Source organism: Mauremys reevesii, linkage group 1, assembly GCF_016161935.1.
Source record: "Mauremys reevesii isolate NIE-2019 linkage group 1, ASM1616193v1, whole genome shotgun sequence".
Taxonomy (NCBI): domain Eukaryota; kingdom Metazoa; phylum Chordata; order Testudines; family Geoemydidae; genus Mauremys; species Mauremys reevesii.
In genome coordinates this window covers 337,473,142-337,499,484 of record NC_052623.1, presented here as the reverse complement: position 1 = coordinate 337,499,484, position 26,343 = coordinate 337,473,142, and the positions used below count along the sequence as shown (strand labels likewise).

The window sequence follows — 26,343 nt, the reverse complement described above, 5'->3', positions numbered from 1 at the left end:
TAACCTGTATGTAAAATTATATGAGAAAGAAGGTTATATTATTAGCTCTGAGTGAGGCTCCATAGATTAAAGCAGTTGGGAACCCATACCTATTGTTTTTATCCTGGCTCTGAGAGGAGAGTGGGGACTGTTACCTGCTCTTGCAAAACGTAAATTTGTTCCCCCAGTGTCTGTTGCTTTTGTCTGCATGCCAAATGGATTGCAGGAGTGTCCTTGCCTGCTACAGTTAACTGTTTCTGGGCAACTCCATGTGTCAATGCATGAGTTCTAGGTGATAATCCACTCACTCTTGGTTTTTCACTTTAAAATTGTTTTCTATCCACTCCCCTGTGAGCAGGTCACAGCTCTTGTCTTGTAATGTTCTTTATGAATGGCTCCATTTTTTCCTTTATCTGATTTACCAATCCAGAGAAAGCAATCCCTCCTGGGCACTTACTTTTCATGTTCTGACAGGCAGCAGTCTACGTCTCGGTTTAGGTTTGACCAATACATTGCTTTTATCGTATGGTGGTGGTTACAATGCAGTGGCCCCTGCCCAGGAGTGGCTGGTATGGGTCATTCCCAATGTCCCAACTGCAGCACCCATTCCAATCGTACCATGTTACATCTTTTAATTTAGCTTGGGCTGACTTTTTTTCATTTCTGCCCCATTCTACAGGCACTATGCAGGTACCTGAAGCCTGTTGTTGGCCATCAATATTTATAACAGGGATGGCACTTCTCTTTTGTGCAGATTCTTTACAGCTGTTTCCAATGTTTTATTCTGTTCCTGTGCTTGCTGTAATGTGTCTGTGGATTGCTTGCTGCCCTGCTAGGGGAGCAGGAGTGTTCCAAATCTCTGTTGCTTCTCTTGCTTCTTTTTACCATTTTTCCCCTGTTAGTTGCTCCACCAATTTTGTGGCATGTGGGGGGTGTTTCTTACTCTTATTTTCCAAGGCTACAGTCTCTGCCCTAGCCTTACAGCTTCCATTCCATGTTTCTTCCCCATTATCTTTTTAAAATTCAAATGGACCTCCTTTGCTGGCACCCCAGCTGACATCTGTACCTTATCAAAGTCTGTGGGAATTTGCAGGGAGGAAGATAAGGGGCTTCCCTGGCTTGTAGCTTTTCTGCCATGTTAGATCATGATTCCTACAGAGGACAGCTCGCCTACTTACTAGATCAGCGGTCAGGGTCACCAGTGTCATCAGTTGTTGGCTGCATATGTGTGTTCTCTCTGCATGCTGCACTGGCTCTGGCCAGATAGATAGCAGGCTCCAATTGAAATGCCTAATAAAACCACAGACTCTATTCAGTAGCGAAGGTGCTCAGGAAGGTTTATTGTCAATGAAGCACAGTCCTAGTGCCCTGGCTCAATGGTTACAGATACACTAACACAGGTATGTTCGTTGCAATGGATTTAGCTAAGTGAACAACAGGACTTTGTCCCCCCTCTCAGCTGGACAAAGACACCCCCTTTGTGACTTGTCTTTTATACATTGATACAAACAAGTTATGTCTTGCCCCTCTGAGGTGAATAGCTTCCACCCTTTACCTTGTACATGTTGGTTTGATCAAAACATCTCTATTCATTACCCTGTCAACCTGACCTTATCTTTAAGAGGGGTCAATGAGTCCCTGTATCATTTTTGGATAGTGTGTTTCCACTATATCTTTGTATTGAGGTGTTCTAATGTTACCCTTCTGTAATGGGTTTACGTGAATACTTAGTGCCTAGGAGTGATTGCAATACTAGCCATGTCCTTGCCAAGTCTGGACAGTGAACCTGCAAGCTGGCATGTTTTGTAAGAGGGCCTGACTTCTGCCAGCTTTGCTTTATATCAGCAAGGCCTGACTTTAGTTCAGGCTTTAGGCCTTATACTAGGCCTTTATACCAGGCCTGATATCTCAGGATCTCCTCAAGGTAGTCAGTACCTCCATTTTTACTCAGCCCTTTCTCAGACAAATTCCTATTGACTTCAGTAGACTGCAGTAGCTAGGGCACTAACTTTCTCCATTAACCATTGTGCACATGATATAGGACTTCTGTTTTCTGTTGCAGATGTACTGTAGAATCCCATTATAAACAGAATTAATTTTAAACAAATTACACTAAAAAGAGTATACAATTAAAATACTCTGCTTAAATGGATTTTGTACCATTTGATAATTCACTTATAATTGTGTTAGCATCATTGAAGAAAATCAACACCATTTTTTTAAAAATAAAAAGTATGGTAAAGTAAAACTGTAACATAGATTAATTAATCGTTTTTGCAATTTGCTCTTTTGTTTCTGTTTGGATTAGTGTAATATAAATCCGAATTTTCACATTCTTTAAAATACTTGAATTAAACTCTTTGTTGATTGTTTCTCAAACCTAAAAGAGAGATGTTAGTAGTAGTTGTACAAACGTAGGTAAAATGGTGTAAATCAGAAGTAATTCCACTGGAGTTACAATTGTGTAAACCTGGGAAAAATCAGTCTGAGAGAAAAAACAGACATGCTCCGCCCTGAAGAGTTTACAATCTAAGGCTGCTTCTACACCCCCAAATTTAAGGTCTGTAATTCACCACCATGCAGTTCCACCAGTGGTAGAAGTGGTGAAGTCGGTAGTGTAGACAGGACTAAGGCATTTTTACCACTGTGTCATCTAGTTCTTCTCTAAGCAGGGTTAGATGACATGGAACTATAAACACCCGACTCCTATCTATGTATATTCACCCTCTAATGTTGTTGCTACGGGTAAAGCTGCAATGATAACGAACAACCGATCTCATTTGTCCTAGGGAAGACAATAGAGCCGGTCAGGAAACAACTATTTTTTTTGCTCTGAAAAACATAATCAAAACCAAAGAAAATTCATTTTTGTCAATTTTTTTTCTGACATTTGTATTTTGTCAAAAACATTAACATTTTAATGAAAATTTGCCTTTTTTCCAAAATTTTCCATTTAGTCAAAAAGTTACTTTTCATTTAAAAAAAGGTATGACCATTTTTTTACCATCTTAAGTAGACAAAGACTGAAGGGTCTCATTTTGCAAGGTTCTGAATGCCCTCAGTGTATGTGCTCAGCATCTGGCCAGATCAAACATCCGACATCTTGAATATGCTAGGATGAGATCAGTTCCTGAAGTGGTACAGATATCTCTGGGGAGGGGATCATAATTTTGAACTCTTTCACTCACACACCATAAATGGATAGCTGGAGATCATTTCTAAACGATTCCATCTTCTGTCATTCTAGCGTGTGAAAATACAATCAAATGTGCTTTTCTGCATTAACTATAGTTGTGCATAATTCATAAACCCCTTATTTTCCTGGCACTGGAAAGAGTCTACCCACCACATGAGTAGATTCGCAGATGGAGAAGGACATTCCCACACTAGCTTCAAATAAAATCTGTGTATCCATTGAAAATGTTTTTCAAAAGTAGGTCACCTACTGTGAGCTTGTGCAAGATGGAGCTTTAATTTCTGCAGTACAGTACCAATAATAAGTTGTGTGATTTTGCTAGACTAATTGTGGTGTTGTTTAATAAAGAGTACAATCGCTCTTTATACACTACTGTTCTCTGGAAAGAAGGGGAAGTGGTGTTGTAATAAGAGGAGTGTGGAGTGTGAGTCAATCAAGTGCCATTCAAAGCCGAGTTCCACAATGGCAGTGCACCAACAATTGGCATCCTGTGGATCCCTCCATTGTAATTCAGTTAAACTTCATTGAATTTCTGGGCGGGGGAGAGGCACAGGGGTGTGATCCTCAGTGTTATGATACCATAGACTATCTTCCCCCAAAGCACTGAAAACCAATTTAAAAACTTGCTGTATTGAAGATAGCACACTTAATGAACAGACCATCAGGGAGCCAAAATTATCTTCCCCTGGACATCGCGTGTGTGCACACATATGTACATCCTTACAGAGAGAGACAACTGCAACCATCCCAACACCCTCCAAGAATAAACCAGATATTTGTGAATCTGTAGTTATCCAGGGCAACAGTTTTTCTCTATTGGCCCATCTGTTTCAGTGGCAACCACTGGGACCTCTTCATACGCTTAGCACTTAGAGCAAGACATCCATTCCCCTCCGAAACAGATGCCTATGCCACTTAGTGAATTAGTTGGCAGGAGCAGCAAAGAGTCCTGTGGCACCTTATAGACTAACAGACGTTTTGGAGCATGAGCTTTCGTGGGTAAATACCCACTTCGTCGGATGCAGCTGCTTTTACAGATCCAGACTAACACAGCTACCCCTCTGATAGTTGGCAGGAGCACTTCTAAAAATGAACCTTACATTTATTTAAAGGTTTCCATCCCAAAAGATCACAAAGATCTTTACAAACTGAACAAAGTTATATACAAACTCTATGTAGGGATGACTTTGTCCTCCATTGAAACACAGCCATCTCACAAGTAGGATGTGATAACTCTGTAACAATGGATAGCGGTGCTATAAACTGTGGTGTTAATTGTTTATCCAACTGTTCCACTGTGTTTTTGACTGAAGTATTTGATATTTTTATGTTTATATGCGGGTGAAATTGCACAGACCAATGAATGGATGCTGTTTTTTATATAAACCAAAATAAAAGAGAGAGAAATAAGATTTTCCTGTGGTTTCAGTTTAGGTCAGCAAAATATACTTACTGGCACTGGACTTTAGCCGGGACACTAATTTTAATACTCTTGCCTTGGAAGAGAGCTATGGGATAGTTCAATGACCAAAAATGGCCCAGACCTCATTTCTATATTTTCTGAAAAACTTCCTGTAGCACAGCACCCTGTAACCTCAAATTAGGTCTTGTTGTTAGCTCAGAGGTAAGTATATCATATACTGACTCACCAATTCCATCTCCATCAGCACCCTGTTTTCTGTTATAGTGTTCCATTGAAATATTGATCTGCACTCCACATCATTGCTATCACATAAAATCAATACTGTCATTTTAGTAGTCTGGAATCCTAAATTTCCCCTGGCTCCTAGAAGGAGCACCATCGGTTCTCTTTTTTCTCTTCATGCTTAGTGTAGTGGTTTCAGAGATTCCTGTGGCCTCCTGTATTCGACAGGAGAGTGCCAGCAGCTCTAAAATATCTTTGTACTAAAATTGCTAATCAGCTCTGTTTCTAGTTCCTGTTCTTAGATCAACAAAGCTGACAGCTGACTAATTCACTCAGCACAGAGGTCCCTACAGAATGCTGTCCCTATAATAGGTCACAGCTCATGCATAACAAGTGGTTTAGGATGTCCCTGGAGTAGGATTACCGCCATACCCCTTTCCTGTTTCCTTTGGACAATGTGTGTCCTCTGGGAGAACAGTCTCTGAGTCCTGCAAGCATTAGGGAATCTTGTGAAGGATGCATAATAGAGGGTGTGTGCACCCACAAAAAGAACTGGCCAAAATTTGGCCTAAAGTTATTAATTTAAATGACTGTAACTTACATGGAGCAAACCTGACGAAAGGTGCAAGAAGTGTAAATTAAAGTAAGGTGAGAGCTACTTTAACTTATGTCTACACTTACTGGGGATCAATGCTGCTGTGATTGATGCAGCAGGGGTCGAATTAGTGGGTCTAGTGAACTCCAGTACTTCACCAGAATGAGAGGAGTTAGGTAAATCGACGTGAGAGAGTCTCCCGTCGATGCAGCATGGTGTAGACACAACAGTAAGTCAGCCTAAGCTATGTCAACTTTAGCTATGTTATTCATGTAGCTGGAGTAGCATAATTTAGATTGACTTACCCCGGTAGTGTAGACAAGCCCTTAGATTCCCTCCCTCTTCAGTAGAGTTTGTATAAACAAGTCTGAGTGTAACAGAGCATTCTAACACCTCTTTACACATCACTTCTCAATTTGGGCCATAGGCTTATAAATTGCACTCATCTTAAGTATAATGAAAAAGGAAAATGTTCATGCCTGTTTGGTGCATGAATTCACACAGACTTAATAAACATACTTACACGAGAGCCCCTCTTTCCCACTCATTGGACATAGTTTCAGTTTCAATCATGTATATATATACCTTTTTGACTTGAATATAAACTTAATTGAAAAAAAAAGGCAACCAAGTTCCATAACTGTTTCTTAAGAAAAATCCAGTCATAAGGCTGCTGTATATTGTGAATAAAATAGAGACCTTTCTAGGAATTCTATGGCTCATGTTTTAATTGCTTATAAAAATAATACTGTTATTCAATTAGCATTGCAAATATCGAGACAATTTCTATAACAAAGGTGCCCATCAAGCATTTTTAATGTGGAGTGTCTCAGTAATTTGGTAACATGTATGTATTATTGCTGAAGTTGGAGCTCTAACTTTTAATACCGTATAATTTAAAAGTGCTGCTTTTGCCAGAAAGTCATCATATTTCACTTAAGGGATCACAGATCTACAGCTCTAATGATAAAGGAATATTGTGTGCACTTCTTGGTTAGCTAATATTAGTGGATGCAGATTCTTAATTTGATCAGCAGTACTACATAGTATTTTTGCAAAAGATAATACCTATATGCCATGAGAGAGATTTTCTATGATTTTTGTGGTTCTTTTAATGCATGTTATATATATGTTATTTTTAATGGGAGGCAAACCTACAGTTGACTCCAGTGGCAGCAAGATAAGACTCCCACACTCTTGTATTTATCAGAAAGTTAAACTTCCTTACTTCTGTAATCTTGTGTGACAACCCAGATCAGGGATAGGCAACCTTTGGTACGCGGCCCATCAGGGAAATCCACTGGTTAGCTGGGACAGTTAGTTTACCTACAGCGTCCACAGGTTCAGCGATTGCAGCTCCCACTGGCCGTGGTTCGCTGTTCCAGGCCAATGGGGGCTGCAGGGAGCGGCCAGCACATCCCTCAGCCCACACCGCTTCCCGCAATCCCCATTGGCCTGGAAAGGCAAACCACGGCCAGTGGGAGCTGCGATCGGCCGAACCTGCGAACGCTGTAGGTAAACAAACCGTCCCAGCCTGCCAGTGGATTTCCCTGACAGGCCGCGTGCCAAAGGTTGCCAGTCCCTGACCTAGATGTTTTGTTTCTAAGAAATCCAAAGCAATTTTGTATATTATTGTATATTGTATATTATAGCAATATATGTTTTATATAGTCCACATGGCCAGGTAGGCATTATGCTGGGGAAGGAGAAATGGGTGCCCTATATGACCTCTAGGCCAGTGAATGGCAGGCTGATCTGGGAACCCAGGAGGTTGCAGAGATCCAAAGTTCTGCAATGCAGGAAGCAACAGGAGGACCAAGAGACCCTGTGGAGCTCCTGAATTCTGTGAGGCAGTAGTTTCTAGATGGAGTTGAGAGCCTTGCAGAGTTCATGGATAAAATCCTGCCCCATTGAAGTCTTAGCTGAGCCAGGATTTCACCCCAGGAGCTTTCTCAGACACTTGAAGAAATGATCCCATGGACTTCCTAATTCCACCTTGCAGAGAAAGGCATCTGGGAGATACGGACTCTTAAGGTCTGAATGCTAGAGCAAGGCAGAAGGGGGATGGGGTCACTGCAGAGCTCCTAAATTCTTGATCGCAGAAGGCATGGGGAGAAGATTACCCTATGGATCTCCTAAACTCTGGATTAGCACTGTTTCTTTAATGAAATAAAGTAAGTAGTACACATTTTAAATTGAGGATGCTACTTTATACCAAGGCAATTTACAGTTAAAAATACCTCAGCATTTAAAAACATAGTTGCTCATCATCCATCATCTAGGAATGGTACTTATATTACAATAACTGTTGACATATGGAAAGTAAGAAGTAAAAAGGTGATGTCTTTGGGTAATACTGGATGGAAGAACTGGAAGGATGGTCTGTGGGCCACAGGTGATGGAAAAGTGTTTTTTTATGTGAAAATTCATAGGTCATATTATCAGTGTGTATTCTGTATGGTGGATGACTGCAAGAGGGTTTCTAATCTATAAGCTAATACTGTATTGGGACATGAGAGCAGACTTAGGATGTTTTGGGAATATGCAGTGTAATATGATACACATGTATACTTATTTAAGGCACTGTATGAATGGTGAGTGTATTTGAATATTTACTTTTTCTTAACTCTTTATTTCTATACTTTTAAAATGTTCTAACATTCCTTGGCGTTCAAACATAGTAGCAACCTTGGATGAAATTTTGGCCCCAGTGAAGTCAATGGCAACACTCCCATTGACTTCATTGGGAGTAAAATTTGATCCTTTAACTTGAAGTTGACAAAGTCTTTGTCATTTATAGATCTGTTTACAATATCTTGTATGTAATTTTACCAAGGTTCTGGGGAACCTCTGACATCTTGGTAATATCTGGGACTTAGATAATCAGGAACTTCTCTCTTGCAGAGATTCTAAGTTCCTAGGACCTGCATTCAGTGACATTGTGGGGGACGTAAACAGCAGTTAAGCCAGAGTTTGGAAAATCAAGGTTATACTATAAAGCCCTTTGGGTCAAAATATGTGAAATTGTTGCAGAATAATTTGAGTCAAGGACAAACAAGCATTACAGATTTTTTTTTGAGTTGGATGATAGAATGCTTGCTGTTTAGATATTAAATACAGTTCCATTATATTTATTTATGATTGAGCTTGTACTTTTAAGTATTATGGAGTTACATGATATACAAACCATGCGAGATTATTAACACTGAAAAGTTAAATTACATTACTTTACACCATACTAGCTTGTGTTGACTGCTAAAGGGGCATTCAAAAGCAGAAAAATGCCTGATGATCTCCTGAGAGCTATATTTTCTTCCTTCTTTGTAATGTAAATGGATATTTTGGAAAAAAAAATCCACCATAGAGTCAAACACTCCATCAGCATCCTTTCTGCTTTTAACAGGAGGGTCACCTGACTGCCACCTAGAGATGCCCTTTTTACCGATGAAATCCAGAAGTACTAGGTAGGAATGGATACAGAATAGGGAATCATTGCTGAGAATGTAAATGACCCTGACTGAAGGAGAGTGGAGTTAGGCTGCTGGTGGGGGTGGGGGTGGAGGGGAGAGAGACACACACACGCACACAGTGGGAGTGCTGCTTGCTTCATCTTTTGAGAGGAGGGAAAACAAAAGAGCTCAGCTGCAGTTTTGTGTTGCTGTGTCTGGCTTAAACAGAAAATTCTAGACATCTGTGCTGATAAATCAAATCACAGCTGAAACTGTTTCTATCAGGAAGATTATTTTCTCCCCTCAGAATGGGTTGGATCAATACAGGTGGTTTGCAGATCATGAGAAGACAGACTGGCTGAGAATCATGGAAAGGTGGGATAAGACTCTGCCTCTTTTTCTGCCCCCCTCCCCACCTATTCATAGAGTAGTGTATCAGTGAGCTGGGACCTGACAAGTGGTCAGTTTAAAAGCTTAGGTGGGTTTTTAAATCCCACAAAACAAAATCAGAATTAAAGCCACTACCATATTTAACCAGATGTTGAACGGAAACTTGAGCTGTCTTACTTGGCTTACAGAATTGCTGTGTGTTGCTTTGGATGTTGTCTTTGTTTGGAATAGTTCCTGTAGGAAAGAGCCATAACATATAACAAAATGCATGTTTATTCACAAATTGTCAGATGACTGTTTTGATGCTATTCAGTTTTTGCCAGGGTGACTGCATGTGGAGGCTATCATTCTTGTGTGTATAGAAATAAAAAGAGCTGTTGACTTTTTGAATTTCTTGTGATGCCGGCATGATTAGAAGTTGAGTTGCAATTATTGGTGTACATTGTCTGAATTTTAACAATAGGCAGTTCAAATAGAGTAAGTTTGAATGGTTTTTCTTCAGCAGTGCCAAATGCATCTTACTCATACACTCTTTTGCATTTCATTAAGAGCAGGGGAAATTGTTTTTACTGAGAAATTCCTAAAGAATAATGAGGGATAAGGAGGGAAAGGAATTAATATTTCTGAGTTTTCATGTTCACCTTAGTATAAATGGTTGCATTAAGATGCCTACATTTCTAAAGCAAGTCCCAGGAATTTCTCATTTCTCTTGCTGTGCAGATGCATTTTCTTTTGTTCTTTAGTATGTTTCCCCCTCTCTTCTAGAACAAAAAACATTGCCTGCTTTTTAATGGTATGAAGAGACTTGTATACAAATTACCCATTTTTGCACAGGTTTATTCTGATTCATTCCTAAGAAAACTACCTTAAGGTATTAAGGAAGGGGGAGGGACCTTGACTGATGTTTTAAGAAACATTGAATTCATATGATTTAAATCACACATAGAAGCGTATATTTAGCTCTAGCCAGAATTCAGCTCCCTGTCATGCGAAATGTCCAGACCATAGCAGGGAGATTCTTAGCAACCAATAAATCAGATTTGTAATGGGCCCTTTAAAATGTGTCTGTGAGGGTGACTGGCTGGGTCCCCTTTGGCCAAATTAAGATGCAATCTGACAGTGCACTAGCAGCTGTATGCTGACATTTTCCTCATGAACCTAGTGAAAAATGGCTTTATATCTTGTCTCTAGTCCTGAGAAGATGGTCTCTGAGTAGCCGTGCATTTTTTCTTCTATTGTTGTTTGTCCTAATCACCATTCTTGCTGACAGCGTCTGACTGGTTCATTTCAGTTTGCTTGCTTTTAAATCTTGACTCAAAGGGCAGGAGTAGTAGTTGCTAGTGATTGTCTTACCTGGAGTCAGAACCCATGTCAGTACTACTTCCTAGACAAAAAATGTTTTTCACAAATGGGTTGCATAAATACAGTTAATAGTGATCCTTTTGTCAGTTTAAATGAAGTTAGATAAGTGGGCTGAAATGCATGTGGGTCAGAGTACCCCATTACAAAGGAGGAAAATGCGAGCCAGTAGTTAGTGTAAATTGACAAGTATAACCTCAAATCCTTGGAAGATAATCCATTTCTGAAAGGATAAAACTACTTTTGTTGAAAGAAGTGTGTGCTTATTCAAGGGAAAAGCTCATATTGAGATACTACTAGACAATGGGGGTGGGGAGAGAAGAAATGTGCCACTTTTATTGTACTATCAGAGTAATTATTGAAGAAATTCCTGTATCAACTAGTTATTGAGTATGCCACAGCAGCAGCACTTGATGTATCTCTATTCAAGCTTCAGTTTATAAAAGCACTGGGAGCAGGACAGAGTGATCTTCCATCGATTCTAAGGCCAGAAGGGACCATTGTGATCATGTAGTCGAATCTCCTGTATAGCACAGGCCATAGAACTTCCCCAAAATAATTCCTAGAGCAGAGCTTTTAGGAGAACGTCCAATCTTAATTTGAAAAATGGTCAGAGATATAGAATTCACCACAACCATTGAGAAATTGTTCCAGTGGCTAATTACTCTCACTGGTAAAAATTTACACCTTTAGTTCCAGTCTGAACTTGTCTAGCTTCAACTTCCAGCCATTGGATCATGTTATACCTTTCTCTGCTAGATTGAAGAGCCCATTATTAAATATTTGTTCCCCATGTAGGTACTTATAGACTGTAATCAAGTCACCCCTTCGCCTTCTCTTTTTTAAGCTAAATAGATTGAGTTCCTTGAGTCTGTCACTACAAGGCATTTTGGAGAAGCACAGTGTAAGATGAAGAAAGGACGGTGATAGAGCTGGCTGTTTCTCTGTAACAACCTATGCCATCTGATTCATCGAGTGGCATTGGAGTTGGCTCGTGAAGAAGCTGCTTCTTTAAATGTTTGCCCAGTGATAAGGTGTTTTAACATTAGCTACCAGCACAAAAGTAGGGCAACTGTGGGGTAGAGAGGGTAGCTGGGAGAAATGATGGGTAATATGGATAGTCTCTAGCAAACACAGCTAATGTTGTCTTTATGAATGTCTGATAATGCTGCTTCTGAAAAAAATCACAGAAAATACAAAACACTGGCACTTTATCCACATTTTAAAGTAATAGTTTCTACATTATTACAAATATGATTGACAGTAAGAAAGCAATAATTTTAAAAGCCTCCATCCTAGAAATACAAATTTTGTTCCATTTACTTGGTATAAGAGGCATTACCTTTCAGGTGGTGTTTAGAAACCATGTTGCGTCAAATGGCTATAAAAATCCTCAATTGTTACTTGCCAATCTATTTAGATTAATTTTCATTGAACTAAAAGCCTCGAGATGCTGTTTAATTCTGCTTTTTCAGGAGAATGGTGGAAATGGAATTTTAACACTGCTGCAGAACTGATTATTGCTTTTATAAACATAGATGATTTGACCATAGTAAATGGCCTGCTTCATGGAAAGTGACACAATTACACTGTAGAAATGTAAAAAGAAAACAGACAATACATCTGAAAAGTCTTCTCCAAACTCATCAGAGAAACAGCAATATCAATATGAAATAGACCAAATAAAATGAATTAAAATGGTTTGAGGGATACAGAGAATCCAGATGTCTAGTTTAGGCTGTCCATATTTGTAAAGCAGGACAGCTCAGCTGCAGTTTTGGAAGCTTGACCAATCCAATTGATTTCCAGATGTATGTTCATAACCCTGAACAGTGAAAGGCAAATGCTGAGTAGAAACAGATTAGCTTTCAAAACTACCCATTTAGAGAATCTGCACTGAAAGATTCAGCAAAGGCAAAGAAGAGGTTCCGGTGGAAAAGGGAATGAACAGAGTCCAAATGAAATAGACAAGTCCAAATTATAACTCTGGTTATTGCTGATGTGGGTCTAATGAACTATTGTTTGTAGCAGGAATTCACAATCAAAATCTGATCTCAGAAATAGTACAAGAATTTTGACACATTTTTCCTGTATTAAATGAAAAATGGACAGGAACTTTTCTTGTAATGCATGGTTTTGGGGACGTAGCGTAGAAATAAGATGGTGGTGCTACAGAGATTTAATTTCTGATGGTCACTCTCTACAAGCTATGTTAGCACAGTGTTTGGTTAAACACTGGCCCTGATTCTCCTCTCATTTACACAGGTGTAAATCACGAGTGACTCCACTGAAGTCAATGAAGTTACAATAATGTGAGAGGAGAGACAACTCCATACTGTCAAAGGCTAAAAGATTTTATATTTAATTGAAACTGTCAAAGTAGCAGTTGTTTGTGTTTTGCTTGGTAGACTCAACAAACAGGCCACCAATTTCCATTTTGTCTGGTATCTTCAGAGCAAATGCCCTTGCAAAAATCCATTCCTTGATTGCAAGATGAGTTGAAACAAACGTAAGGGGCCAAATACTGCCATCAGTTACGCAAGTGTACATTTTTTTGAATAAATTACACCAATGTAATGGATCATAGTTTGGCCCCTACAATAAAGAGGCAGATGTGATCAGCAGAATTTTCAGAAATCTGTAAATTTTACAAGAGCATCTCAACAATTCCTGAGCCTTTGCTCTCTCGCATAAAGTACATTCCAGCCCCGTGTGCCTTCGTCCCCGTTAGCTTTAAAGGATGCTGAATATAACAGATGAAAGTTAGAAGACAGATCTCTCTCTGTTAACCATTGTGGACTTTATGCTTTTTAAAAGTTTCTTTTTCTTAATGTACTGTACCATATGATATAAAGTAAGTTATTTCCTATAGCTGGGTCATGCATTTACAGGGCATACTCAAGTATTAGTGATCTCCCATTATTCAGTGAAAAGTAGACCACCACCACCAATGGTAGCTTAAAATCAGGCTGGTTAGCTCTGCTGAACTGAGTTCAACACATCAAAGAGAGCCACAGTTTGTATAACGAAAACTGTTTTGATCAAAAAAGTATGTCAGGTTTTTTTCAGCTGGCCTCAGTTTCTCATCTCCAGCCTAACCCAACCTCTCATGCATCCTTCTCCTGACTCCCAGAAGCCTGCCCCTCCATAATCCTCTCTGTTTGCTCTGATCAGCCGTCAATGAATTTCCCTCACTGCATACCTTCATGCTTCTCCTACGGTGAGATCTACTTCCCCCTCCTGTTCTTGTCCTGATGGAGTCAAAGCTGACACTAGCTACGTGGGTTGTGTGGAGAGCATGTCTGGGAGGTCAGGACGCTTTCAGGGCTGGTGTGGAGCAAGATGTACTTCAGAAGAGACTCTTAGCTTACCCTACCTCCCTGATCCCTAGTGTGGCACTCCTCAGATCCTTAGCCAGTGTTTTAAGTTTTAAAACTGCTGGAGGCAGAAGGAAGGCTAAATGACTCTATCCAGGCCCACTATGACCATTCAGAATTGCACCCTGAATGGACAGCGTCGGATGAGCTGCACTATAGAAAAAGTAGGATTGTTAGGGTTTAGAGCAAAACTCTCACTGGCTACAGCAGGAACAGGACTGAACTTTAGGCTGGAAAGCAGAGCTAAGCTTATGGAGAGAATGGAGAAGCTTCTCTTTGTACCTTTCCTGACCCAGGGCATAAGGGAGTGGGATTGAGAGCTTTTGTTTTTAGCCATATTTAGCTTTAAACTTTCCTTATTACAAGGTAAATAAAAAACATACCCATGAACAATTCTTCAGTCTACAAGAATTAGGAGTTAAATCTTTGCAGCCAACATCACTGACAGAATTATATGTAACCTAGAGGTGGTGGAATATAAGTAGGCATGGTCATGAGAAGCATTATGGTAGAGAGCACAGCCTAATAAACATCACTGACAGAATTATATGTAACCTAGAGGTGGTGGAATATAAGTAGGCATGGTCATGAGAAGCATTATGGTAGAGAGCACAGCCTAATAAAAGCACTCTTTCCCAGTCAACCTATGATTTCTTCTCAAATAAATAAATGGTTGTTGATGTACAGTGTGAAAAATTATTGCAGCTAGAATGCTCAAAAATAGATGATTTAAGGAATAAATGCATGTACTAGGTAATAGGAAACAAAGGCTGCTTGAAATTAGTTAATAAATATTAGGACTTTGGGAGGTCTGAATTGCTTGGAACACATTGATGAGATATGGAGCTTTTAACTTCTCTTTTTATTGTGAAGCAGGCCATCTGTTAAGTAACCCTGGAATATGAGAGAGCATTGCTCCAGTGCTTTGAACACTACATTGGCTCTGCAATACCAAACCCCAGGTGTCTGGCCTAAGTCTTCAGAACCCTTCATGAGGTAGGCCAAGGTTGTCAAAGGAACTGCTTCTGTGAACCAGGGTGACATCTATGATCACCAGGAACCTTGGAGCTGACAGTACTTAGAATGAAACGTGAAGGAAGCAGAGCCTCTTCAGTATAAGGCTCGCAATATGAAATTCCCTATTGTCAGAAATGTGCCTCTCTGTGGATTTTCAGAGCAAAATGTAAGAGCAGCTTTCCAACAATAGGAGCCATAAAGCATCCATCCCCCAAAGATAAGCATTCGAAAATAGTCCAAGATGTTATATATCTTAATTGCTGTAACCACATAGTAGAGGGAGAAGTAGATAATACAATCCTTCAGGTGGATTGTGGCTTTACTTAATCTGGTTGGAACCAAATACAATGGTGGTACATGTGTTGGAAATACCTGGATAGATTAAATAAGTTACTAATTGAGATCCAGAGTGATCAAAAAGTCCACATCGTTTTATGGCCCTAGTGAGCTCATGATCTTGATAAGTTTCCTAATGAACAAGTGTCCACCATGATTCAGACCCAGGCCACTAAGGGTCTCTCTGTGTATATTCTCACAGGCATTGTACGTACTTCCAGACTGTCTCTGTTAGCTTCTCTTACATTGCTGCATCTTATCTGGAAGACACAGTGGAGCTATCTTTGGAGGAGAAGAGTTGTGGAGTGAGAAGTAACCAAATGTCAGGGATTATACCTTTGCCTTGCTTGCTTCCATACCATGTCCTAAACTAACCCTGTAAACCTTTAAGGATAGCTGTGTTTTCCAACCGTCTGTTTTTACAGCTCAGTCCTTATTCTGCCCTACAGAAAATAGAAATTGGATCTGTTTTGACACTGACACTGAGCTTTCTGAGCTGATTCTTTTGCTGGGCTGTTAGAGTTTTAAACCCTTAAAAATTGGCACCCTTGTTGTCAGACATGTTAAAGAGTAGTGGGCATGGAGAATCAACCATTCTGCCACCCTGAGTGTTGGGCTCTCTAAAACAGGTTGGGGCAGGCTGGTAGGAAGTGTCCTGCTCTACTATTCTGTTCTGCAGATTCAGCAGGTACAGTTATAACCTTGAGACATTGGGAGCTAGGACATTCTGTAATTATACTCTCCGACTGGGAAAGTTACTGCCTATTATGGTTTTAAATGTCTCAGGAAGTATGTTTGCTGCTGCTTCCAGATGTTCCCAATGAAATGTTGATAATTTTAATTTACTTACTATAAAATGTTCTGTGACTATTGTGGAAGGGACTAAATCAAAGTATTCTGTTGCTGATACACAGAAGTCTCCAATTCCCAGTACCATCAGTCTACCTCCACAGATAATATTTTTCACTCATGTTGCTTCTTTCTTCAGAAGCTGTCAAAGTGTTTTACAATGGTGGGTAAAGTATTTTACAAATTAGGAAACTAAGGCACAAAAAGGGCCCAAGGTCACACACAGCAATTCAGTGGCAGAGGAGGATATAGAAGCCAGGTCTCCTAACTCCCAGCCCTATGCTCTAACCACTAGGCTCACTGCTTCCCGTAGGACTCCTCATATTCCAATTAGAGAAATAAAATTAGGACTGTTGGACTTCTTTGCACCTGAAGAAATTTAGAGGCACTCAGATATGTCAGTTGTTCATACTATAAACAAGGTACTTTGCTGTATTCAGATTAATTTTCCTGTACAGTGCACTTATGTTAATAAATAGAAAGGACAATAGTGGAGAGACAGACACACACAACTCTAGCTCCTTTGAAATAATCCAATATCTTCACCATATAGAGTAGTTCATCAAATATTTGCTACCGCAGTGCTCAGTCTATAACAGCTCTTTGCCATAACCTTAAGTAGGACACATCAGCTCACTGGAAGCACTGGGCCTCACAAAGATAGAATGCCTCCTAGAGCTGCTGGGAGAGCAGGGAGAGCATGCCCATAGTTACACGCCTCCAGGGGAATGCAACATATATCTCCTTCAGGCAGAGAGTGGAGGACTGTGGCTGTGGCCAGCTCTTCTACCTCTCCCCTTGTGCATGGGGAAAGTCCACGTGTGCATAAAACTCACTTACATGCCTACATGGGCTGGCCAGAACTTGGTTCTTAAGTAGTAGTGGACACGCCTTGCCATCTTTATTTTGTCCCTTTTTAGGAGGAGTTCAGTGCAGAATTCTGTTGATGCAGTGTTACGGATAAGAATTTAAATGCACCAAAGTTAGCAAGTTCAAGCTTGTACAAATAGAAGGCATTGTCCTATTCTCCTTCCACATAAAGTATTGTGTGAATTATTCCATATTAACTTCTATTCATCTATATGGCTATAGTTGCTTTGGGAACCATATATTTTCATTAGTCTCTGCTTTATGATGGAGACTTTAAATGCACTATCTTGCCATAACAGGTTTTTCATTGAATATATATATTTTTAAAAAGTGTGATCACATGTTTATTTCAAAGCACAGTGTGAGATAGAAATGATCACACATTGACATAGATACGTCAATGCTAATTTCAATGTGTGGAACTACAGATATACATGCCCGTCAATGTGTGTATAACTAGAACTCTTCACGTTAGTACACTGATTTCCCTGACTGTATGAGTAACAATGTCACGTACACCCACGTTGCCTTGCAGCTCCATTGTTCATGGGCCAGATTTCTTCAAATATGTCAAAGGCTCCTGTCATCACTTGGGGATACTTAATGCTTTTTTCAAGTTTTAAAAGTGAAAAGCTTCAAGTTTTGATTATTGGACCATAGAAATCTGAAAATTTGCTTCATTTGTGAAAAAAACACCTTGTCTGTGCATTATGCCCAGATAACTCAAGTCCTGGATGGTATTAAGAAAGTATTATTAGACCAAAAAGGAACAAAAAGCACCTTTGGGTAATTATTTTACAAAGTTATAAGGTTCTTAAAAAAATGCCTCATCAGCTGTAACTCCTGCAACCTTGTAATGCATTTACAGACCCACAGCCCATCTGTTAGTAACATTCTCATCTTATTTTGTCATACACAGCTTGTTGCTTATTGCAAATAAATGTTGTTGATAGTAATACATTTCAGCCAGTCAGTTCAGGGGTTTTGTTTTTTGGTCATTCTGGGGGTTTTTTTGCTCAGCCTTATTCCCCCTTACCACCTCCCCAGGAAAGTGAATGGGGGGCCAGGTCAAATGACCAATTTTAGTCTTTGAACATACATTAATTTTCAGTGAGGTGCAGCCCCTGTTTTTCCGTAGAGACCCTACACCCATCTGAGCATAGCTATCAGTGTGCCTAGCCCTGCTCTCATTGCAGTCAAATGAAAGCAGAATTGTGCCTTATATCATGAGGAAGTGTTGTGAGCTGCTGCTACTGTATCAGAGAGGGCAGCAGAGGCTGCTGTCTGCAGAGAGTACAGAACAGGTTCCTGTTGATTTTGTGTGTGTGTGTGTGTGTGTGAGAGAGAGAGAGAGAGAGAGAGTGAGAGAGAGAGAGAGAACGCATACAGCAGGAACCATTAAGGGTGAGAGAGAATGGAGTAAGGAATAAGAGAGAGAGAATAGGCAGAAAGGGAGACTACAACAAAATAAAGTGGAAAGTGAGAAGGAGAAATTATACCAAGGGAAAACAGACAAGGGATTCCTCAGCTGCAGCCTTTACTTGTCCAGAGGAAATTTTTTAAAAAAACCACCCATATCTGGTTTAACAACAGTTCATCATCATGTGAAGACATGAAGCACCTTAGTTTTGCTCCTCCTTCTTCTGGGGATTTGTAATAATCTCTCTCTATCCCCCAGGCCAATTTCTGGTTACTGATTATCCCAACTACTACACTCCCACAACACGAACAGAGATATTATGGTGATAGGTGCACAGGAGAGGGAGGGATGCCCTGCATACTGTCAAAAAACAGTCCAAAGGGAAAAAAATAACCTTGGGCCAGAACATTCCATTTGATCTACATGTGTAATGTCTCAGCTGTGAGTAGATTTCTCCTCCCCAAGCAGAAAAGAGGTGGGGTCAGCTGCATCCTTGGCAGCATCAACCCTTCTCCTGCACCCCATGCAGAGCTCTCTGCACTCTCTGGGGATCTGAACTGAAAGAGGGTTGTTCAAAAGTGGTATCCAGTGGTTTGCAAATGGTTCAATCCCCTTGCACCCAGTGAAGAGTACAGATGTAGTATTACATTTGCACTGCTCCATTCCCCCATGCATACACCTACCATCATCACCACCACTGTTGTGGGGATGCCTCTCTGGGACAGCCACTGTCAGGAAAGATCCTGGATATGCATCTCCTACAGAATATTTTGTCAGACTGAGACAGCAGAACCAGAGCTGTTTCTCAGGCACAGGGCCTCCTGCAGATCTCTGAAATTTCCACCTAACTTGGGCTATCAGTAGAAGTAGGGTTTGTGGACCAGACCCTCACTTTCTTCCACAACAGAACAAGCCTCCCACCCTTCCCTCCTTCTTTCTGTTTTCTCTCTCCTATGGTGGAATGCAGAGGAAACTATGTGAGGGGAGCCAGAGGCTGCTCAAGATATTCTAGGCAAAAGTTCAGAGTGCTGCCCCACCTCCTCATAGGACTAGGATGGCAGATTTGGGCCAGCTGCACCTCTGACATGATGGAGGGGCAGCCAGCCAAATTTGAGTGCCATTGCAGCCTGGCATGCAGGGTCACACAAACGCTCAAATTTGGCTTGGTTGCCTCTCCATCATGACAAAGGTGTAGCCAGGCCAAATCTGCCGCATAGGTAGCTGCCCAGAAATCTGCCACCATCAAGGTGACCAGGTGTCTGGTTTTCAGCTGGAATGCCTGGTCGAAAAGGGACCCTGGCAGCTTTGGTCAGCACCTCCGACCAGGCTATTAAAAATCCAGTCGGCAGTGCAGCGGAGCCCAGGCAGGCCAGTCCCTAACCTGTCCTGGGGCACCACGCTGCACCCCGGAAGCGACTAGCAGGTCCGGGTCCTAGGTGGGGGAGCCACAGGACTCCGCGCGCTGCCCCCACCCCAAACACCGGCTCCGCATTCCCATTGCCTGGGAACCGGCCAATGGGAGCTGGGGGGCAGAGTCTGTAGGTGAGAACAGCACGGGCCGCAGAGCCTCCTTTCCCCCCTGCACCCCTGCCTAGAACCCAGACCTGCTAGCTGCTTCCAGGACACAGCACGGTGCCCCAGGACAGACAGGCAGCCTGCCTTGGCTCAGCAGCACTGCTGACTGGGAGCCGCCAAGGTAAGCCTGCGCCCCAACCCCCTGCCCCGGTACTAAGCTCTCACCAAACACGGAGCCCCCACATGCACCCCAAACTTCTCATCCATGGCCCCATCCCATCCCCTCCTGCACCCCAAACCTCTGCCTCAACCCACAGCCCCCTCCCGCACTCCGAATCCCTCAGCCCCATCCCCCAGCCTGGAGCCCCCTCCTGCACCCCAAACTCCTCATCCCTGGCCCCACCCCAGAGCCAACGCTTTCAGCCCAGAGCTCTCACCCCCTCCCACACCGAACCCTCTGCCTCAAACCACAGCCCCCTCCCAAATTCTGAATCCCTCAGCCCCACCCCCCAACCTGGAGCTCCCTCCTGCACTCCAAATCCCTCATCCCCAGAGCCCGCACCCACAGCCGGAGCCCTCACCCCCTCCTGCCCCACAACTCCCTGCCCCATGCGGAGCACCCTACCATCCCCAACTCCCTACCCTAGCCTGGAGCCCCCTCCCACACTCTGAACTCCTCATTTCTGACCCCCTCCTGGAGCCCACACCCTCATTTAGAGCCCTCACCTTCTCATGCACCCCACCTCGAGCCCCAGCCCAGTGAAACTGAGTGAGGGGGGGGGAGAGCAAGCCAATGAGGGAGGGGGAATGCAGTGAGTGGGGGCGGGGCCTCAGGCAAGGGGTGGGGCCTCAGGCAAGGGATGGGGCTAAGGTATTCGGTTTTGTGCCAATACCTGCAGCTGCCTAGTTTGCCTATAGCTAGAGCTGCCTCTGAGGGGAACCCATTATGAAGGCTACCCCATGATGGTATTACCATGTAGGGGTACTATCTAGCTGTGTTCCTTTAGACAGAAAAGTTACCTTCCAGCACTGTTGTTCCAATTCTATAGAAATCAGCTTCACAGAATAAGCTAACCCTGTTTGAATAGAACCCTAAGATTGAGTTCTCAAACACAAAGTGTCTTCATTTTTGAAAACACATTAAAGCCTTATTAAGAGCTACATTCTGATCTCAGTTGCTTTGGTGTAATTCTGCTGTAACTCCATTAAAGTCAATGGAAGTATACCAGTTAAAGAGCAGACATTAGAGCCCTTAGTTCCAAGTGGGGGATGAATTTGTTCTACATTACTGGTATTGTGAACATTTAATGACATGGAAATGGCCTTACTTTGATCTATGTGATTAGAATTAGTCATTTCAGTGAAAAATCACTTTCCTTTTGAATAATTGTAAACTAAGCTAGAGTAAAGTTACTATGTTTTAAATCTTCTATTACACTGTAATGCTCCTATCTGTAGCGAATATAGTTTTTTAAGAAAACTCACCCTCTTGTTTTACTTGGTTGAGATTTTATGCTGAGGATAATTTCCAAAAATATGAAAATATATATTTAAAACGTCCACAGCTCCTTGGGTCTCCATTGGTGCCACTATTTTTGCTGTTATTGAGGCAGTAGCATGCAAAACGGTGCAAGTTTGGGGGAAAACAAACAGGTGGAGAGGAGTACACAGTTCGGGCAGAGATATCCTTTAGGGGATGATTTATCAAAGTGGTTACTAGCATAGAGGAGAAGATAGAAGATATGTTGTGGCAATTGGGCCTACAAATTTACTCGGATTGTGAGTTTAACTGTTAAAAGAATGTAAAAGTTCATAAAATGTCCTCATAACCTATAAAAACAAATGTTGATGGGAACAGGTGCAAAAGGAAGACAGAAAAATTGAATTAGTCTTAACAAAAAAGGCCTACTGATATGATTCAAGGACTGTGTTGAAATTAGGCTTATTAAAAACAGGAGATGTGGAGCCTGAAGTTAATGAGCCAACATTGGTATATCAGATATTAAGTCTAATAAGTAGACAAAACAGGGTTTTGTGAGAGTGTTGACTATTCCACACATCATGCCCTTTGGGGTTATTATGAGAAAGAGATTTTGTGGGGAAAATAAAACAAAAAGAAGAATGGATGAAAAGAACAGAGAGAGGCTACTGGAGCAAGCTTCACCTTCATGGCTGCCACCCTCAAGGTTTCCCGGGATCCAGGGCCTTCATCATCCTGATCCTGATAGGTGTCCTGACCAGAACGAGCCAGAGAGAGAGAGAGAGAGAGAGAGAGGGACCCTGATGACATCACCTCTCCTTCCTGCTCCAGCTGCATCCCAAACCCCACCTGACATGACAGTTATTACCATATTAACTTTCTGCAGTTAAAGGGAAAAGGAACAAGGATCTTGTAGAGGTTTATTTCAAATCCTCTGTTTTTCCTTCTTTTCTTTATCTTGAATAAAGCAAAATTAAAAGATTTTTAATGGTGTATTTGTCATCGTGCTAAGCAGGCTAAGGTCGCTGTAACAGACTTTGTTTAACACCGTTTTATGTTGGCTAGTGACTGGGTTATGTTAACACCTTTAGTCCATTTATTCCATCTCAATTAATACAGCAGTTGATAAAAGTACAGTGGTAGGAACTGAAGAGAAATATTAAAAAAAAAAGGAGTTCAATTACATCATATGAAGGCAGGCAACTAAATATTGACTAGTTTTATAAATGCTTATATATAGGTGCTAGAACTCTAAATACTAAGAGAGGTAAACTTGGGTGCCTGGTATTAAATGAGGATATTGATATCATAAGTAACACAGAAACTTGGAGGAGCAATGAAAATCGATGGAACATGGTACAAAATGTATAGGAATGACAGAGTAGGTCATGCTGGTGGGGGAGCAGCACTCTATGTGAAAGAAAGTACAGAGTCGAATATAGTAAAAATCTTTAATGAGTCAAACAGTACTATAAAAGCTCCAGGGATAGAAACGCCATGCTGAATAAAAATATAGCAGTAGAAATATACTGCCAACCTCCTGGCCAGGCTGATGATGGTGTGAAATGCTCAGGGAGATTAGAAAGGCTACAAAAACAAACAAAAAAATCCCAATAATAATGGGGGATTTCAACTATCCCCATATTGACTGGATATACTTCACCTCAGGAAGGGATGCAGAGGTAAAATTTCTAGACACCATTAATGACTGCTTCTTGTAGCAGGTAGACCTGGAATTGACCAGGGGAGAGGCAATTCTTGATTTAGCCATAAGTGGTGCACAGGATCTGGTCCAGAAGGTGAATACAACTGACCTGCTCAGTAATAGCAACCATAATGTAATTAAATGTAATATCCTTGTGGTGGGGACATCAAAGAAACCCACCACAGCATTTAATTTTAAAATGTGGAACTATAAAAAATGAGGAAGCTGGTTAAAAGGAAATTAAAAGGAACAGTCAGAAGGGTGAAATGCCTGCAAGCTGTGTGGAAATTATTTAAGCACATCATAATAGAGGCTCAAACTGTAAATAACCCCAAATAAAAAAAGTAAGAGGACCAAAAAAATGTCACCATGGCTAAACAGCAGAGCAAAATAGGTGGTTAGAGGCAAAAAGGCATACTCTAAAAATTGAAAATCAAATCCTACTGAGGAAAATAGAAGGAGCATAAACTCTGACAAGTCAAGTACAAAAATATAATTAGGCAGGCCAAAAAAGAATGTGAAGAGCAAATACCAAAAGACACAAAAACTAACATTTTTTTTTAGTTCATCAGAAGCAGGAAGCCTGCCAAAAAGTCACTGGGGACACTGGACAATAGAGATGCTAAATGAGCAGTGAAGAAAGACAAGACCATTGCAGAGAAGCTAAATTAATTATTTGCACTGGTCTTTATGGCAGAGGATGTGAGGGAGAGTATCACACCTGATCAGTGTTTTTAGGTGACAGATCTGAGAAACTGCCCCGATTGAGGTATTAATAGAGAAGGTTTTGGAACAAATTGTTAAACAGTAATAAGTCACCAGAAACAGATGGTAGTCATCCAAGAGTTCTGAAGGAACTCAGATATGGAATTGCAGAACTATTAGCTGTGGTATTTAATCAAAAAAGTCTCCAAAGATGATCCTGGCAATTACAGGCCAGTGAGCCTAACTTCAGTAACAGGGGATTTTGTTGAAACTACAATAAAGAACAGAATTATCAGTTACATAGAGAAACATGATATGTTGGGGAAGGGTCAACATAGCCTTTGTAAAGGGAAATAATGCCCCACCAATCTATTAGAATTATTTTAGGGTGTCAACAAGCATGTGGACAAGGATTATCCAGTGGATATACTGTGCTTTGACTTTCTGAAAGCCGTTTGACAAGGTCCCATACCAAAGGTTCTTAAGAAAAGTAAGCTGTCATGGGATAAGAAGGAAGGGCCTCTCATGGATCAGTAACTGGCTAAAATGTATGAAATAATGGGAAGGAATAAATGGTTAGTTTTCACAATGGAAAGAGGTAAAGAGGTCCCCCAAGGATTTGTACTGGAGTAGTGCTGTTCAACATGTTAATGAATGATCTGGAAAAGGGGGAAGTCGCAAAGTTTGCAGATGACACAAAATTACTCAAGAAAGTTAAGTCCAAAGCAGAATATATAGAGCTACAAAGAGATCTCACAAAACTAGGTGAATGGGCAAGAAAAGGGCATATGAAATTCAATGTTGATACGTGCAAGGTAATGCATATTGGAAAAAATAATCACAACTATACATAAAAAAGATAGGGTCTAAATTAGCTACTACCATCCAAGAAAGATCTTGGAGTCATCATGGCTAGTTCTCTGAAAACATATGCTCAGTGTGCAGTGGCAGTCAAAAAAGCTGTCAGGATGTCAGCGAACATTAGGAAGGGGATAGGTAAAACAGAAACCATTATAATGCTCTATAAATCCATGGTACACCAAGACCTTGAATACTGCATGCAGTTTTGGTCACCCCCATCTTAAAAACATATTAGATTTGGAAAAGTTATAGAGAAGGACATAAAGAATGGTTACGGGTATGGAACAGTTTCCATACAAGAAGAGATTAAAAAGAGTGGGACTGTTCATCTTAGAAAAAGGACAGCTGAGGGGGGGATATGAAAGAAGTCTATAAAATCATGTATGATGTGGAAAAAGTTAAGTGTTTATATACTTCTTCATGTAACACAAGAGCCAGGGATCACCCAATGAAATTAAAGGCAGCAGGTTTAAAAATAAACATAAGGATGTACTCTGCACAGTCAGCCTGTAGAACTTGTTGCCAGGGGATGTTGTGAAATTCAAAAATATAACTGGGTTAAAAATGAATGAGATAAGTTCATGGAGAATAGGTGGATAAGGGATATATTAAGAACAAGCTCATATATAAAAATCTAGAATCCTCATTTTCCAGTCTTTTCTTGCACACTTGTATCTGAGGGGAGAAGTGAGCTTCCAGCCCTCATTACATACGAAAGGGAAGTGATTTTTCCAATTACGTATTATACAAATTCCTAGCATTTAGAAGCATTCAAAATTCCCATGTTATAAAATCCTTACATATCCTCCTTTTCTCTTATTTACTGAAATTTTCATCCCATTCATACAGCTAGCGTGCAAAATGACAGCTACCTTCTGACCTGTTGCCAATGATTCTCATTGATCTTTGTTCCCCGGCTCCATTCACCAACTTACAAAGCATGTCACCATCAATGACCTGAATATAGACACTTCAATCTCTCATCCAGCAGTTAGAGTTGCTGCTTTATACTTTTCCACCTTGTAATGTATTTTTCCACCTAGCTACCTTGTAATTAATTTTTTCATTGAATTATTTTAATTTTTAAATGTTATTTTTTAGATCATAACACCCAAGCATTTAAGCCCTGGGTACTTTTTTTTAGATAGGTCAATCAATATAGGAGAGAATCATTTCTAATTTATATTTAAACAGTAAATCCAATTTCACAATTTCACAATAGAGGTTGGTTGCCCATATGCACTCTGAGTTTGTGTCAAGCAAGTTTAAATTGGTGATGCAAACAGGCATTGTCCTTGACACTCAAATCAAGTCATGTACTACAGAACACAATAATTTATTATGCCGTTAAAAATACTGGTGATCAGACTTTCATTATTCCAATGCTGCTTCAAACTATTAGTGTCCAGGTATATCAGAGGTGCGGGTGCATCAATAAAACTGGACTTGTGTACAAAGTGTGCTGCTATATATTCTGAGATCCTGAATTTGGATTTTATGACAATTAATTAGATTTAGTGGCTTTTGCTGTGCTGCCTAGTATATTAATTATTTTAGTCTTGCATGACTTCAGAAATTAAAAGCAGTTGTTGTGT

The 26,343-nt window shown here is 40.8% G+C and overlaps 1 protein-coding gene across 17 annotated transcripts in view; it reads left to right on the top strand.

Annotated features, from left to right (window-relative positions):
• Positions 1-26,343, top strand: part of MAGI2 (membrane associated guanylate kinase, WW and PDZ domain containing 2) — a 1,074,597-nt gene that overhangs the window by 497,026 nt on the left and 551,228 nt on the right. Inside the window, exon 1 of one of the 17 annotated variants that reach the window (XM_039518226.1) lies at positions 9,100-9,239. The exons of the other annotated variants lie outside the window; for them this stretch is intronic. The gene's annotated coding sequence lies outside the window, so the exon portion shown is untranslated. Of the gene's footprint in view, positions 1-9,099; positions 9,240-26,343 lie in introns of those variants that run through there. 17 annotated transcript variants of the gene reach the window in all.